At 35.8% G+C, this 14,321-nt stretch overlaps 1 non-coding gene across 1 annotated transcript; it reads right to left on the bottom strand.

The window, feature by feature from the left end:
- Positions 1–13,096: 13,096 nt before the first annotated feature.
- Positions 13,097–13,242, bottom strand: LOC129523074 (U4 spliceosomal RNA). Its single transcript, XR_008667039.1, has one exon. It is a non-coding gene; the product is annotated as a U4 spliceosomal RNA (small nuclear RNA).
- Positions 13,243–14,321: the final 1,079 nt, after the last annotated feature.

Raw genomic sequence — 14,321 nt, 5'->3', positions numbered from 1 at the left:
GGTCCAAATTCACCTGAAGACAAAAAAACTGGGGTGCCTGGGTTGGCTCAGTCAGTTAAGCATCTGCCTTCAGCTCAGGTCAAGATCCAGGGGTCCTGGATAGAGCCCTGAGCCCCAAGTTGGGTTCCCTGTTCAGTGGGGAGTCTGCTTCTCTTTCTCTCCCCTTCCTACTCTGCACTCCTGCTCATGCTCGCTCTCACTATCTCTCTTTTTCTCTCAAGTAAATATGTAAAATCTCTTTTTAAAAATTGAAGACACAAAACTATACCAAATATGCATCCTGTTCTCCAAGAGACTGTGTGCTCCTGGTCACTTATCTTTGTAAGCCTAACACTCGGCACAAAGCCTGGCTCTTAGTAGACCCTCACAAGAGCCTATACAATGAATTAATACATTGCGTGGATCCCTGTATCTTGGTAAATAAGAAACATAATAAGAATGCCAGAGATTCTAAATATAAAATTGGAGAGAAGTTCTAATAGAAAGTTCTCAGTGCAAGGCTATTATTCTTTGTTTGATTTTGTTTTCAACTTTGTTCCCTAGCCTGGCCATAGTATTTGTTGATTTACCTTGGATGCGTACATACTCTTATACAATATGCAGTGTTATTTTGCATTTGTGTATTTTCAGTATATAAATGGTATACTTGCTACTGCTACATACCTTATTATCCTCAATTTTGTTCATTTGACACTAGGCACATGGCTGTGTTTTTAATTACTTTTTAATTGCAGAATATTTCACGATTCTTAATCATCCATGTATTTTATCTATACATGGACACCAAGATTGCCTCTGACCCTCCATACCCTCAAAAATAAACCTATGTTGACCCGAATAGTTTTTTTCTCTAGGGTATATTTGCAAAGCCTGAATGGTGAGTCATGGTCTGAGTTTGGCATCATCAGTATGTTGGATAATCCTTTAGTAATAGTTACACTTCTACCTGCTGGGCATAATGGCTTCCATTTCTCTACATACTTTCCAATATTTGACATGTTCTGATTTTAAACTTCTGCTCATTTGATGTGTTAAGAGTATTGCCTTGTTTTAATATGCATTTCTTTAATTACTGATGAAACTACTACTTTACACACTTGTTAACAAATAAATTTCCCATTTTGTCTATTTGTTAAATCCTTTATGTTTTTCTATGAATTCATTTCTATTTGATTTTTAGGAATTCCATGTATAGTGTATATATTAATCCTCAGTCAGTTTTAGATATTAAAAATATCTTTTTCTAGGCTGTCATTATCATTTAACTTTTTAATATTTTATTTATTTTTATTTATTATTGAAGTATGGTTCACATACAATGTTCTATTGGTTTCAGGTATACAACATAGTAATTCGACAAATCTATACTTCACTCAATGCTTACCACCCCAAGTAGTCATCATCTGTCACCATACAAGGTTATTACAATATTATTGACTATATTCCCTATGCTGTACTTTTCATCTCTGTGACTTTTTTATTTTATAACTGAAAGTTTGTACCTCCTCATCCTCTTCACCTTTTCCCCATCCTTCACCCACCAGTTTGTTCTCTGTATTTAAGGGTCTCTGGATTTTGTCATTGTTGTTTCACTTGTATGGGTTTTAAATTTCACATATAAATGAAATCATATGTTATTTGTCTTTTTCCATTTGACTTCTTTCACTTAGCGTAATATCTTCTAGATCCATCCATGTTTTCACAAATGGCAAGATTTTATTTTTTTATAATTGAGTAATATTCCATTGTCTGTGTGTGTGTCTGTGTGTGTGTGTGTGTGACATCTTTATCCATTCATCCAAGGATGGACACTTGGATTTTTTCATATCTTGACTATTATAAAAATTGCTGCAACAAACATAGGGGAGTATATATCTTTTTGAATTAGTGTTCATTTTCTTTGGGTAAATAATCAATAGTGTATTAACTGGATCATGTGCTATTTCTAGTTTTAATTTTTGAGGAAATTCTATCATGGTTTTCACAGTGATTGCGCCAATTTACATTTCCACCAACAGTGCACGAGGGTGCCTTTTTTTCCTCCACATCCTTGCTAACACTTGTTATTTCTTGTCTTTTTGATACTAGCCATTCTGTCTGGCATGAACTGACGTCTCATTATGGTTTTGATTTGCATTTCACTGATGATTAGTGATATTGAGCATCTTTTTATGTGTCTCTTAGCCATCTGTACGTCTTTGGAAAAATGTTTATTCAGGTCCTCTACTCATTTTAAATTAGTTTTTATTTTGGTGTTGACTTGTATAATATATTTATATATTTTGGATATTAACTCCTTATCAAATATATAATTTGCAAATATCTTCTCCCATTCAGTAGGCTGCCTTTTTGTTTTGCTGAGCTTTTTATTTTGTCGTGGTTCCAATAGTTTATTGTTGCTTTTGTTTCCCTCGCCTGAGTAGACATATCCATAAATATGTTGCTAAGGTTGATGTCCAAGAGATTATTGCCTATGTCTTCTTTCAGAGGTATTTTGGCTTCAGGTCTCACATTTAGTTCTTTAATTCATTTTTAGTTTATTTTTGTGTATTAGTTAATTTTGTTTATGATTCAATTAATTGATCAGGCACTCTTTATATTTATGTGCTAAATGCAATTAATTTTATCTTATGATTTGTCTTTTTTGGGTTATAAGATATTATTTTCTTTCCTCAAAGTTTCAAAGATAAGATTCTACATTTTCTTTTGTTACCATTTTAGTTTTATTTTCATGTATATCAGAAATAATGTCACACATTCCTTCCTTATTTTTGTTCTATCTCCCCTCTCTGCAAAGTAAGCTTCATGAGAAAGGACTTTGTGGATTGGGTTCTCCACTTTACTTTCAGTGCCCAGAACATGCTTGGCACATTTGTTACATAAGTTGGTTGTTGAAATATTCTACTTAAACATTGAAAAATGAACCCCAGATATAGAAATTTTTAACTCTATTGTAGTTTATCCAAGTTGGACATTTTTAGAAACATTTAATCAACAGATTCAGTTTCTTAAGGCTTCTTAATTTGTGATACTAAATGAAGACATCGCCCTAGAGAAGAATGTTTATCTTTCTATTCCACGGAACTCATTAATTTAATGAATTACCAAGTCATTTAAATAGTTAGCTCTGGGGCGCCTGGGTGGCTCAGTTCCTTAAGCATCTGCCTCAGGCTCAGGTCATGATCCCAGGGTGCTGGGATGAGCCCCACATCAGGCTCCCTGCTCAGCGGGTTGCCTGGTTCTCCCTCCACCCCTCCCCTTCACTCTTGTGCAAGCGTGCTCTCTCTCTGTCTGAAACAAATAAATACAATCATTAAAAAAAAAAATAGAAGCACTAAGACAGCTTCTTTTATGCTATTTAGAATTGGAATTTGATCTGTCAAATTACCCACTGAGTTTTGGCAATAATATTAGGCATGGCAATAATTCAAAAAAATGTCTAAACACAGATCCGACATAAATGCATTCTGAATCTGTGGTTAAGATCTGATGTATAATTGCATCATGGAACATTGGCACTTCACATGCAGCCCCTATTCCCTTTGTTCATTTCTTTAGCTTTCTTCCCTGCCCTTTCCCCCCAAAATCCTTCCACTCCTTGGCTTGCAGTGTGTTGTCAATGGCTAAATCTAGGGCTCTTCTTCAGTCAACTGCCCTAGGCCTACTTTAACTGGCCCTCCACTCTCCATGTAGGAGTACTAAATTTTGGTTCCCTCACCTCTGCTGAGGACTACCTTGAGGTATATATACCTCCCGTCCCAGAGTTCCCTTGCAGGATCACACTGGAGCTATCTTTTTGCCAGACACCACACCTTTGTCTCTAGTATGACTCATACTCTTGGAAAACACCTCCTTAAAAAATCACTTGTAAAGGGATCCTCTTTGTATGCTACACTTCTGAAAAGCTCAACCTAGCAATTGATGGATCATAAGCCTCCACTCTTAAAGCTGAAACCAGACAATGAAGTTTAGCTCTACCTTAACTCTGCTGGTTGAGGAACCCAGCCCCTCAATATCAAAAAGAAAACATGTTTAGAAGTTCTAAGGAATTTTAAGGAATATTGCAAACTCTTTTGTAATTTTTTTAAAAAGATTCTGAAGATGGGATAGATTCTGATTTTAAATTCATGCCAGGAGAAATATGATCAAGCAGCAAAGAGCTAATTAGGAGAAATTGATGTATCAGCAGTTCTACAGTGGGAGAGACTTTCTCTAGAACATTAAGAATTTTAGATAATTAATGGAGTGTTTTAAAACAGATGCTGATCCGAGATTATATCTAAGGACAACAGTTACATCTGTAAACTGCAGGCAAATCCTCATAAAAACGTGATCTCTTCTGAACTGATCCATCAGTCATATAGTTTCTTGACAAAACTTGACCAGAGGCAAAATGATTTCCAAATCTTCTTTTTTGTTGACCTCTGAAGCTGTTAGTGAGTTTTGTTAGACCCAATTTTGTTTTCCTGGTAAAATGTTTATTATTAAAATATTTTTGAACAGGTATAGTTATATGACTAAAAATTCTATTATAATTGACCTGGTCCCTAGTCCCATTCTCACAGATAACCATTATTAGTTATAGGGATGTAGTTGTGTGGGCATCTTCCAAATTTTCTAAAGGATGGATACTGAATATTAGCTTCTCATTTAACTTTGATAATGAATTAAGATGGGTCCTGAGAATGAGTATGTCCAATTTTCATTTTCTGAGATATGGCACTTGTTCAATTCCACATGGTCTGTTTTCACTGTGTATTTTGTGGTATTGGTTATTAAGACCTGATTGCACTCTATTCATTGGCCAAACTTTTTTTTTTTCTAAAAAAGAGGAAGAGAGGCAAATGAATATAATGAGGAAACATGGAAAGTTGCTCACGCATACATAGCCTTTTAGGCTTTGTCTTTAAAGCCTACATAAAATAGAGAATTAAGCATTAATTTTTTAAAAAGGCAAATAATCTTTATAATCGCCCTCAAAACTAGTTTTTATTTTTAACTAGGCATAGTTAAATAACAAAACTAATACAAAAATGGATTTGCACAGTTTAAAAAAAATCAGTGATACGTAAAAATTAAGTTATAACTTGGTGACTTTTCCAGCCCTCACAAATTCTAACCTCCAAGGAAACCATGGTAATCAGTTTTGTCTTTATTCTGTCAGACACTTTTCCTGTACATTTATGTACATTTGTGCATCTATAGGCATAATAGCTTTGTTTTAGTTTGTATATACGTGCTCATTTTCATGAATGGAATCTGCAAAATTCTCTCTACTTCTCCCACAAAAAGATAAAATTTGATTTTTTAAGATATCATAACATACAATCCTACCTGGTATTCTGATACTGAGCAAACTGCTTAATATCTCTTTGTCTTAGGGTTACTTTTTATCTGTAGAACAACAATAGTAATGAAACCTGCCACACTGGGTTACTGTGAGAACTGTGTGAGGTAATGCTATGAAGGGAAAAATTAGTCCTTCCACCTCTTCAAATGTTTATTGGACATTTGTACTTCTTTTGCTATTAATTTTCTATTTATGTCCTGATTTAATTTTTCTATTTGATTATTTTTCTTATTAACCTGTACATTTATATCATTAATTAGTCTTTATCTGTCACATTTGAACATTTGTTCATAGGTTATTAATTTTCCATTGACTTTGTGTATGGCTTTTGAATTTTTTCTATGGTCAAATGTATTATTTAATTTAAAGCATATTTGTGCAGCATACTTATATAAACCATTGCTGACCATATAAATTTATATTTTTGTGGAGTAGATGGAAAATTTACAAATAGACATACCATATCATGCCAGTTAAGTATCTGGAAAATGCTAAGTATGTTAAGGACAAAGCAGGATAAAGATATAGAGAGAAGTGAAAGCTGCTTTAACATGGTGATATTTGAATGAAGATTATAACCAAGTGAGGGAATGCACCATGGATATGTGGGAATGTTAATAGAGTTCTAGGCAGTAAGAGTAGCAAATGCAAAGGCTCTGAGTCACAGACAAGTTTGGCATGTTCTAGAACCAGCAAGGGCTACTGTGACTTGAACACAGTGAGCAAAGGGGAAGAAGCCACAAGTGAAATGGAATAGGTAGCCCCTGATTAGATCGTGTATGTTCCTACAGACTGTAGAAAGATTTGTGTTTTCTTCCGTACATTAAGGGAAGTTACTAGAAGATTTTTAACAGGGAACTGGCATAAGAGTAGTAGTGGGGAGGCCAGATAGGGAGGCTATTGCAATCATGTGAGTGTGAAATGGATTAGGGTGGTATATAAGAAATTGGTAAAAGATAGTTATATTTGGTTATGTTGAAAGTAGAGATCTGTTAGAGTTTACTAAAAAAATGATAAGGTAGAAAGAAAAAAAACCCTCAGAGATGATGTCAAAGGTTTTGCTTTCAGCAATTGGGTAATGACATTATTATTTAATGGGGTATAGTAAAAAATGAAGACTAGATATATGTATGAAGGGGAGTGGAAAGTACAGGTTTCCAGTTATGAAATGAATAAGTCATGGGGATGAAAGGCGTAGCTTAGGGAGTACAGTCAATGGTATTGTAATAGTGTTGTGTGGTGACAGACAGGAGCCACACTTGTGATGAGCAGAGCACAACATTTTAAGAAGCTGAATCACTATGTTGTGTACCTGAAACTAATGTAACATCGTGGGTCAATTATACTTCAATAATAATAGTAATAAAACAGAATACATTTATGGGTAGAGATCAAGTTGAGTTTGACATATTATATCTGAAATGAGTATGAGATAGTCAAGTAGAGATGTCAAGAGGGCAATTGGATATGGAAGTTAGGGGAGAGGACAGAGCAGGGAAAATATAAATGTGAGAATCATTAGTGTATGGATGCCATGTAAAGTAATGTTAGAAGAGATCACTTAGGGTTTAATGGTAATAAGAAGACGAAGAACACCTTGGGGAACTCCAACTTTTAGTGACCAGGAAGAGGAGGTAAGTTCAATAAAGAAAGAGGAGCAAAATCAGCTTAAGAGTAGGGGAAAAACCAGGACTATATTGTGTCCTGGAAGCCACGTGTAGAGATTTCTACTACGTACAATGCTGCTGAGAGGTTGGGTACTGTGAGAACTGAAAGTAGACCTGTGGAATTAGCAGTAGGGAGGTTACTGGGACCTTGAAAACAGAAGTGCTAGGAACAATAGCCAGATTAAAGCAGGAAAAAGAAATAACATGTCGTTATTTCTCTTTAAAGCATCTGCATTTCAACTCCAGCTGCAAAAGGGCTTTCCTATGCAAAGATTCTATAAATAGGTGATACAAGATGTCATAATGGAATTGCCTTAGACTTGATTTTGTCAAAGGCACTACACTGATAGATGCACAATGAGAAATGAGACTTAAATACAGGTTGTAGGAGAATATTGATTTCCATCATTGGCTGACCACTTACGTCTAATGTCTAATGAATCTTGAAGAGCCCAAGAAAAAAGGTAATCGGAAATTCAAAGAGAATTTTTGCATAGAGTATTGCTGTTCTGTGATTCTTTCTAACCACAGAAGGCAGGGTGCTTTCCCTTTCTTTCAGACAAGAACAAGAGATAAAAAAGACAAAAAAAAAATTGGAGAGCTTACTACATTCCCTTCACCACCACCATGTCTGACTCATGCCTGAGACACTCAAAAGGCAAGTCCCCAGCTGGCTTTCTGGTGGTGATAGGAAACAGGTTGCTGTTGCTTCAGAATCACCCTACACTCTCAAATTCAAGGCAGTGCTGTATGGTTCTCCTATGTCTGATAGGGGCTGTGTCAGAAGAAAGACAATGTGAGCTTGTTTTGGTTCTTACCTAGAAGTGTCCATCAGTTAGACTTTGTGGCATAACAAATCAGCCAAAAAGTCAGCAAATGTGTCTTATTTTCATGGGCCAGCTGTGTGATTGTACTGTGATCAGTTGGCAGCATGGCTGGGCCTGGTTGCCTAGCAGAGCGTCATTCATTCGTGTGGCTGTTGGCCAGACATGAACTAAGGTGATGGTGATGACATGTCTGTCATGCTTCAGCAGGCCAGCCTGTCCCATTCACATGGTGGTGAGAGAGCTAGACATTTCCAAGAATAAGTTTTCCTTATGCTCCTCTTTTAAACATTTTCTTTTAAGTATTGTGGGTTCATTGCTATTTATATTTTTGTAAATATTATTACCAACAATGACACAATAGTGAAGTTAACATTACTTTTCATCATTTATTAGCAATTAATTTTGGAATAGTCAATATTTTGAAATGTCATGGGTGATTATGAAAAATAAAACATTTCAATTAATTTTCAATGATAAGACCTGCTTAGTTATTTTTTAATTTAGATCTCTACTTGGATATACTTCTGTACTGAGCTCACTGAGATAAGGTTGTCACTCCTGTGTTTCTGTCTACCCCACTTATATTCCTTGCAATTTTCTTTTATTATTTTAATGATCTCCAATTTGAAGTTTAATTATGATCAACAGGTAGTCAATATGATTTGCTCTCATTTATGACTGTAAAATATCTTTCTTTTTCTCACTTTAGGATTATTACTTTGACCTCAAGTTTATAGGTCTCTTTTTCTACATTCTTATTTTAATAACAGGTTTCTCCAAACTTCATGGAAATTTGGTAACACATACTTTTTCATATAAAAGCTAAGTTTATATTTAATGAGTTGATTTGTAGACTACTTAAATATTTATGAACTTGTGAGGATTAGTCTTCCAAAGTTTCAAGAATAAATTTTTTTCTAATATCTTGGAGATTATATTTGCAAATAGATATTTAAACAGTAATAACACTCTTCGCTTGGTCCAAGAATGTTTTTCCTTTGACTGAAAGTGAATCTTAAAGACAGAAATAAATGTAGCCAAAGACTTTGCTTGAAACCATATAAAATAATTCAAATATTAGAATAGTGACACATACCAGAGATTTTGTCCTCCCTGCAACAAGCACCATACAAAATCTGTTGATATGATAGTTACAAATCAATAATATTTGTTCAGTTCCATAACAATTGTTTGCTGAGCCTCTATTACCTGCACTTACCTTGTACTAAGCATTGCTATAAACAATCATCTAATTTAATTTTTTTTTTTTATTTATTTATGATAGTCACACACACAGAGAGAGAGAGAGGCAGAGACACACACAGAGGGAGAAGCAGGCTCCATGCACCGGGAGCCCTACATGGGACTCGATCCCGGGTCTCCAGGATCGCACCCTGGGCCAAAGGCAGGCGCTAAACTGCTGTGCCACCCAGGGATCCCACATCTAATTTAATTCTTACAATGGTATGTGAGGCAAATGTTTGCTTCTTATTTACAGATGAGAGAATTGAGCCCCGAGAAGTAAAGTGACTTCTTAAGATCACACAGCTAAAAATTGGCCACAGTAGGATATGGACTCTAGTCAGTTTAATGCCAAAGGCATTGCATTTTATCAGTTTTGCTCCTGCATTTAATATACCCTTTCCAGGATTTGAGTGAATAAAGAGATGTTAGCTTAGTAAGGATGAACTATATTTACAGAAAACAATATAACTGTATTTAGGTGCACAATTTGTTTTTTTTGGTTTTTGTTTTTTTTTTTTTTTTTTTTTTTTTTTTTGCTAGGTTAGGTAGGTCTTTTAGCTATCGTGAATTAATGAGTATTTTTTGTATTATATATTTTTTGTATTTTGTATTATGTAGTTTTGTATAATTATATACTACGTATTATTATGTATTATTGTGTAATTATGTATTATCTATTTTTGTATAATTATTATCTATTTTTGTATTATGTATTTTGTATCGCTACTAGTATTTTTGTATTATGACATTATCAGGGACTGAATGATTTTAGAACCTGAATTGTATCCGGGTCTTGCAAAAACATTCATTTACTTTAAGGATAAAAAATAATGATCTGAACAATTTGCAAAGTTTTCACCATAACGACATCACGCGAACTTATATTTGGAAGCTCAGGCTGCAGGTCAGCCACGAAAGCCTTGGAGGGAGACTCGGATCTCCAGGGGTAGGGGGGTAGCGCGGGGTTGGGGGGTGGTTCCCACAATCTACAGCCGGTGCGCAGGGCAAGGAGAGTCTCAGCGCAGGAGGCACTGAAGGCCCCTTTCTGGGCCACTGGTGCTCTCTGCAGGTCAGATGGATGCTTTACAGCCCTGGTTTCTACTGTTGAAAAGGTCTCAGCAATGAAACATTGAGTTAAAGGGCCCACTGTCGTTCCTGTGTCTGGCAGTTAACTAGGTATTAGCTAGGGTGACGTGATCACATGTCTCTCCTCCTTCAAGCCAGTCTGGGCTGTTCACTTGGTAGAGGTCGCCAGAAGAACTGACAATTTCAGAGTATGTTTTCCTTATGCCTCTCAACTGCCTTTTGGAAAAATTTTTTTTTTAACATTTTATTTATTTATTCTTGAGAGAGACATAGAGAGAGGCAGAGACATAGGCAGAGGGAGAAGTAGGTTCCATGTGCGGAGCCTGATGCAGGACTCTATCCCAGGACTGTGGGATCATGATCTGAGCGGAAGGCAGACGCTTAATCACATAATCAGCTGAGCCACCAGGCACCCTTCAGTGTCTGTATTTTTAACTATGTATTCAACGTTGAAGAATTTTTAAAAGATGCTATTTAAATTAAGACATTGCTATTAGGATTAATATTAGGTCGTTACTTTTCACACTCAGGTAGTAAAGTTAATGTGAACAGCATGAGACCATTTAGGATGATCAAAATTAAGCATTATCCTTGCAGTTTTGGATACTGTAAAACCAGAACAAGACATGATATTTCTCTTCATTTAACTAGATTTGATTTTCTTTGGTTGCTTAAGTTTTCCTGTAATTTCATGCTACTAATATGCTTCTCATAGCATAGCAGTGATAATTTGAAGTATGATGTTTAGGTCAGGAGACAAGATTCAACTGAAATGATTTTTCTGAAGTTAAACCATGATTAAACTGCTGTCTAAGATACAGTACTTAACAAACAAATGTGATCCATGTACCTATTTGAAAGAGTTAAATAATGTAATCATCTTAGTCTGCTTGGGCTGCTATAACAAAATACCAATCAACTTGCTATAGACTGTTCTGGACACTGGGAAGTCCAAAGATCAAGGTGACAGCAGTTTGGTGTCTGCTGCTGGCCCACTTCCTGGTTCATAAGTGGCCCAATTTTAACCTCACATGTCCTTATATGGAGGAAAAGGACAGAGAGCTCTCTGACGTCTTTTTCATAAGGCATTAATTTCTTCGTGAGGGTTCCACTCTCATGACCTAATCACCTCCCAGAGGCCCCACCTCCTAACACCATCACACGGGGGATTAATTTCATTTCAGCATATGGACTTGTGGGGGAGGGGGGGGGACACAAACATTCAGTGTATAGCATTTACTGTATATGTGAAAGCAACTGTATCTTGCCTAACCCTTTCCCACGCAGGACTCATAATTTAAAAAAGAAAGATAAAACCGACAAAACAAACAAAACCTACTTTTATTCTTCTGATAGCACTGAAGAGTGTGCCTATAACTATATATCAACTTTAGTTCTTAAATTTTTACAAAAGATTTATTTATGTATTTATAATTAATTAATTAATTACACTCCCTGCTGAGTGTGGAGCCTGAACCCAGCTCAACCTCAGGACCCTGAGATCCTGACCTGAGCTGAAACCAAGAGCCGGACGCTTCACCAACTGAGCCACCCAGGTGCCCCGTATAGGTCAACTTTAAATTTATTTTAATTTCAGCCTCCCTATCTTTGCTGTTCAGCTTATCACCATTATTGGTTCCTTGAGTCATCAGCTCTGCAAGGTTTAACCACACATGAAACCTCCAATTCTTCAATTTCTGTTTGCTATAAGAGCATTTTAGTGCCTGTATTTTCAGTTCTTACCCTGGCCCAGCCCTCAATGTTCCTCAGTTTTGTAGAAGTAGAGAATATTTATATTCTGTTTTATGACAATAGTGAAGTACTGAGTGATGTGCGTATAGGTTTTTGCCTAAACAAAAAAGCCTGCATTTACATTACTATGACCATAGAAATTGTTCACTTCAAAGTCAGGTAACATGGGGTGGCTGGTGGCTCAGTGGTTGAGCGTCTGCCTTTGGCTCAGGTCATGATCCCGGTGTCCTGGGATCAAGTCCCACATCAGGCTTTCCACAACAGGGAGCCTGCTTCTCCTCCCTCTGCCTGTGTCTCTGCCTCTCTCATGAATAAATAAATAAAATCCTTAAAGCAAAAACAAAAAACAAAGCCAGGTAGTGCACCATGGTTATATTACCTTTCTAAAGCTGCCGTAATGTCATAGATCTGTGCCATGAGGTAGAAACTGTCCCCAGCATTGGATACAAATGGATGACCCTGATTTATGCTGAAACAATTCTTCCATCCTATCTTCATGATTTTCTAGTGGTCTTGATTGGTGTTGAGCTGTTATCCTGGGCGCGTTGTCATTTTTATGTTAATTTAGACCTTTAAAAACAGATCGTCTTTCTAATGGAATCTCAGATGGGAGGTGGGATAAACAAATAAAAAGATTATTATCACATAGTAGTATATTAAGCAAGAGATGCTGAGAGGAGAAATTTTAAAAGAAAGAATATTGCCTATCACCACAGGACCAGCGAACTTTAGGTCTAGAAGTCTCTCCTTTATCTTACAAATCTGAAAACAAGGCAGAGTAAATTAATTTTCTAAAATTATACAACTAGTTAGTATCAGTCTAGAATGAATGGTGATTCTCTCTGAGGAGATTCTTTATTTCTTACCTGATGAGTTCTTAGCTGCTTTTATGGGTACCTAATGACTATTTGGGCTTAAAGAATTAGACCTTGGTGCACCTGGCACCTTTAGATAACTCAAATCGATAAAGGCTTAATAAGGTATTTTATTTTTAGTTGGCCTATCCTTTGTGCACTCTCAGCTTCCTGCACTCCTCAGAGAGCAAGGAGAAGCTAGAGGCTTTTATTAAGCAAATCTCAACATAGTAGAGCAAGACTGCAGCTAATGTAGTTCCTCTTCAGTTTCCTTCAGGGAAGAAAAAAGTTATTTTTTAAACTCCCTTTCAATTTTATTTTGCAATATTTTATGTAATTATACTGCAGTTAAACTTTAACCAGAGACTGATCACTCTAGGTTGTCATTTTTATTTTTCAATTAGCAATAATCGCGCCTCGGATAAACCTCATTGGCTACGATACTGCCACTGCGCAAAGCTCATTTTTATTTTTCAAAACTTAAAATATAATTTGAGCTGATTTACCCCAGTGAATATAAAATAATTTTAGCATTTTAAATTGAAATTTCTTATTGACGACAATAAGTGGCAAGGAGCACGGTAAAATATTTTTGTGTGTTTGGGCAGTTTTTTCCAGGTATAGAATTGCAAAGGACATTATATAATATATTGCTTCACTAATGCCCCTGAGATTATAGGACACAGACTATTTTGTTAGTCTAAACTATGGGGTTTAGATTTTGAAGAGTAAAGTAAAAGCTACAAATCTAGGTTAACACTTCTCTTCAATTGATAGTTTATAAGAAAATTAAAATTCCATTTCCATCACAATTTTTCTTCAAAAGTGTTACCTACCTTTTAAGTCTTGTCGAGATAGTGTTTTCAGAGTTAATGCTCTTCCCTTATAAATTCATAAACACTAAGAGCTGGAAGAAAGACAAATTCAATCCAACCCACTAACTTTATAATTAGGTAAACAGAAGCATTGAGACTGTAAATGACTCCTTCACATAGGTCCACAACTAACTACTGGTAGACTTGGTGATATCTAACCAATTTTTGATACTTTGTAGTTCCATTTTTATTCAGTTCAACATATTTTTAAATTTCTCCTTATAACTTCTTTGATACTTGATTACTTAGAGATGTTATTTAATTTCTGAACATTTGGGGGATTTTGTAGATATTTTCCCCCTGTTGATTTGTGATTTAATTCCACTGTGGCTGGAAAATACTCTTTGCATGATTTCATTTCTTTCCAGTACATCAGGACTTTATTTATGACACAGAAAATCATCTCTTTTAATAAGAACTCTTTGGAACACATTTTTTTCCTTTTTCTTTCTTCTTTCTTTCTTTCTTTCTTTCTTTCTTTCTTTCTTTCTTTCTTTCTTTCTTTCTTTCTTCTTTTCTTCTTTTCATTTGTTAGAAATCATCCACTGAGAGTGTAATTGTATTTGCTGGGAAGCTTGTGCTGTCTGTAGAACTTTCTGGGAATCTGTCCGTGGGTGTCTCATGGAAACTTAGCTGGAAGTGAGCTCAATTGGGTGGAGCAAGAA

The sequence above is a fragment of the Nyctereutes procyonoides genome, unplaced genomic scaffold (genome assembly GCF_905146905.1).
Source record: "Nyctereutes procyonoides isolate TBG_1078 unplaced genomic scaffold, NYPRO_anot_genome, whole genome shotgun sequence".
NCBI classification, from domain to species: Eukaryota; Metazoa; Chordata; class Mammalia; order Carnivora; family Canidae; genus Nyctereutes; species Nyctereutes procyonoides.
Note: the sequence above shows the minus strand (reverse complement) of the source record. Positions and strands in the feature narration are given on the sequence as shown.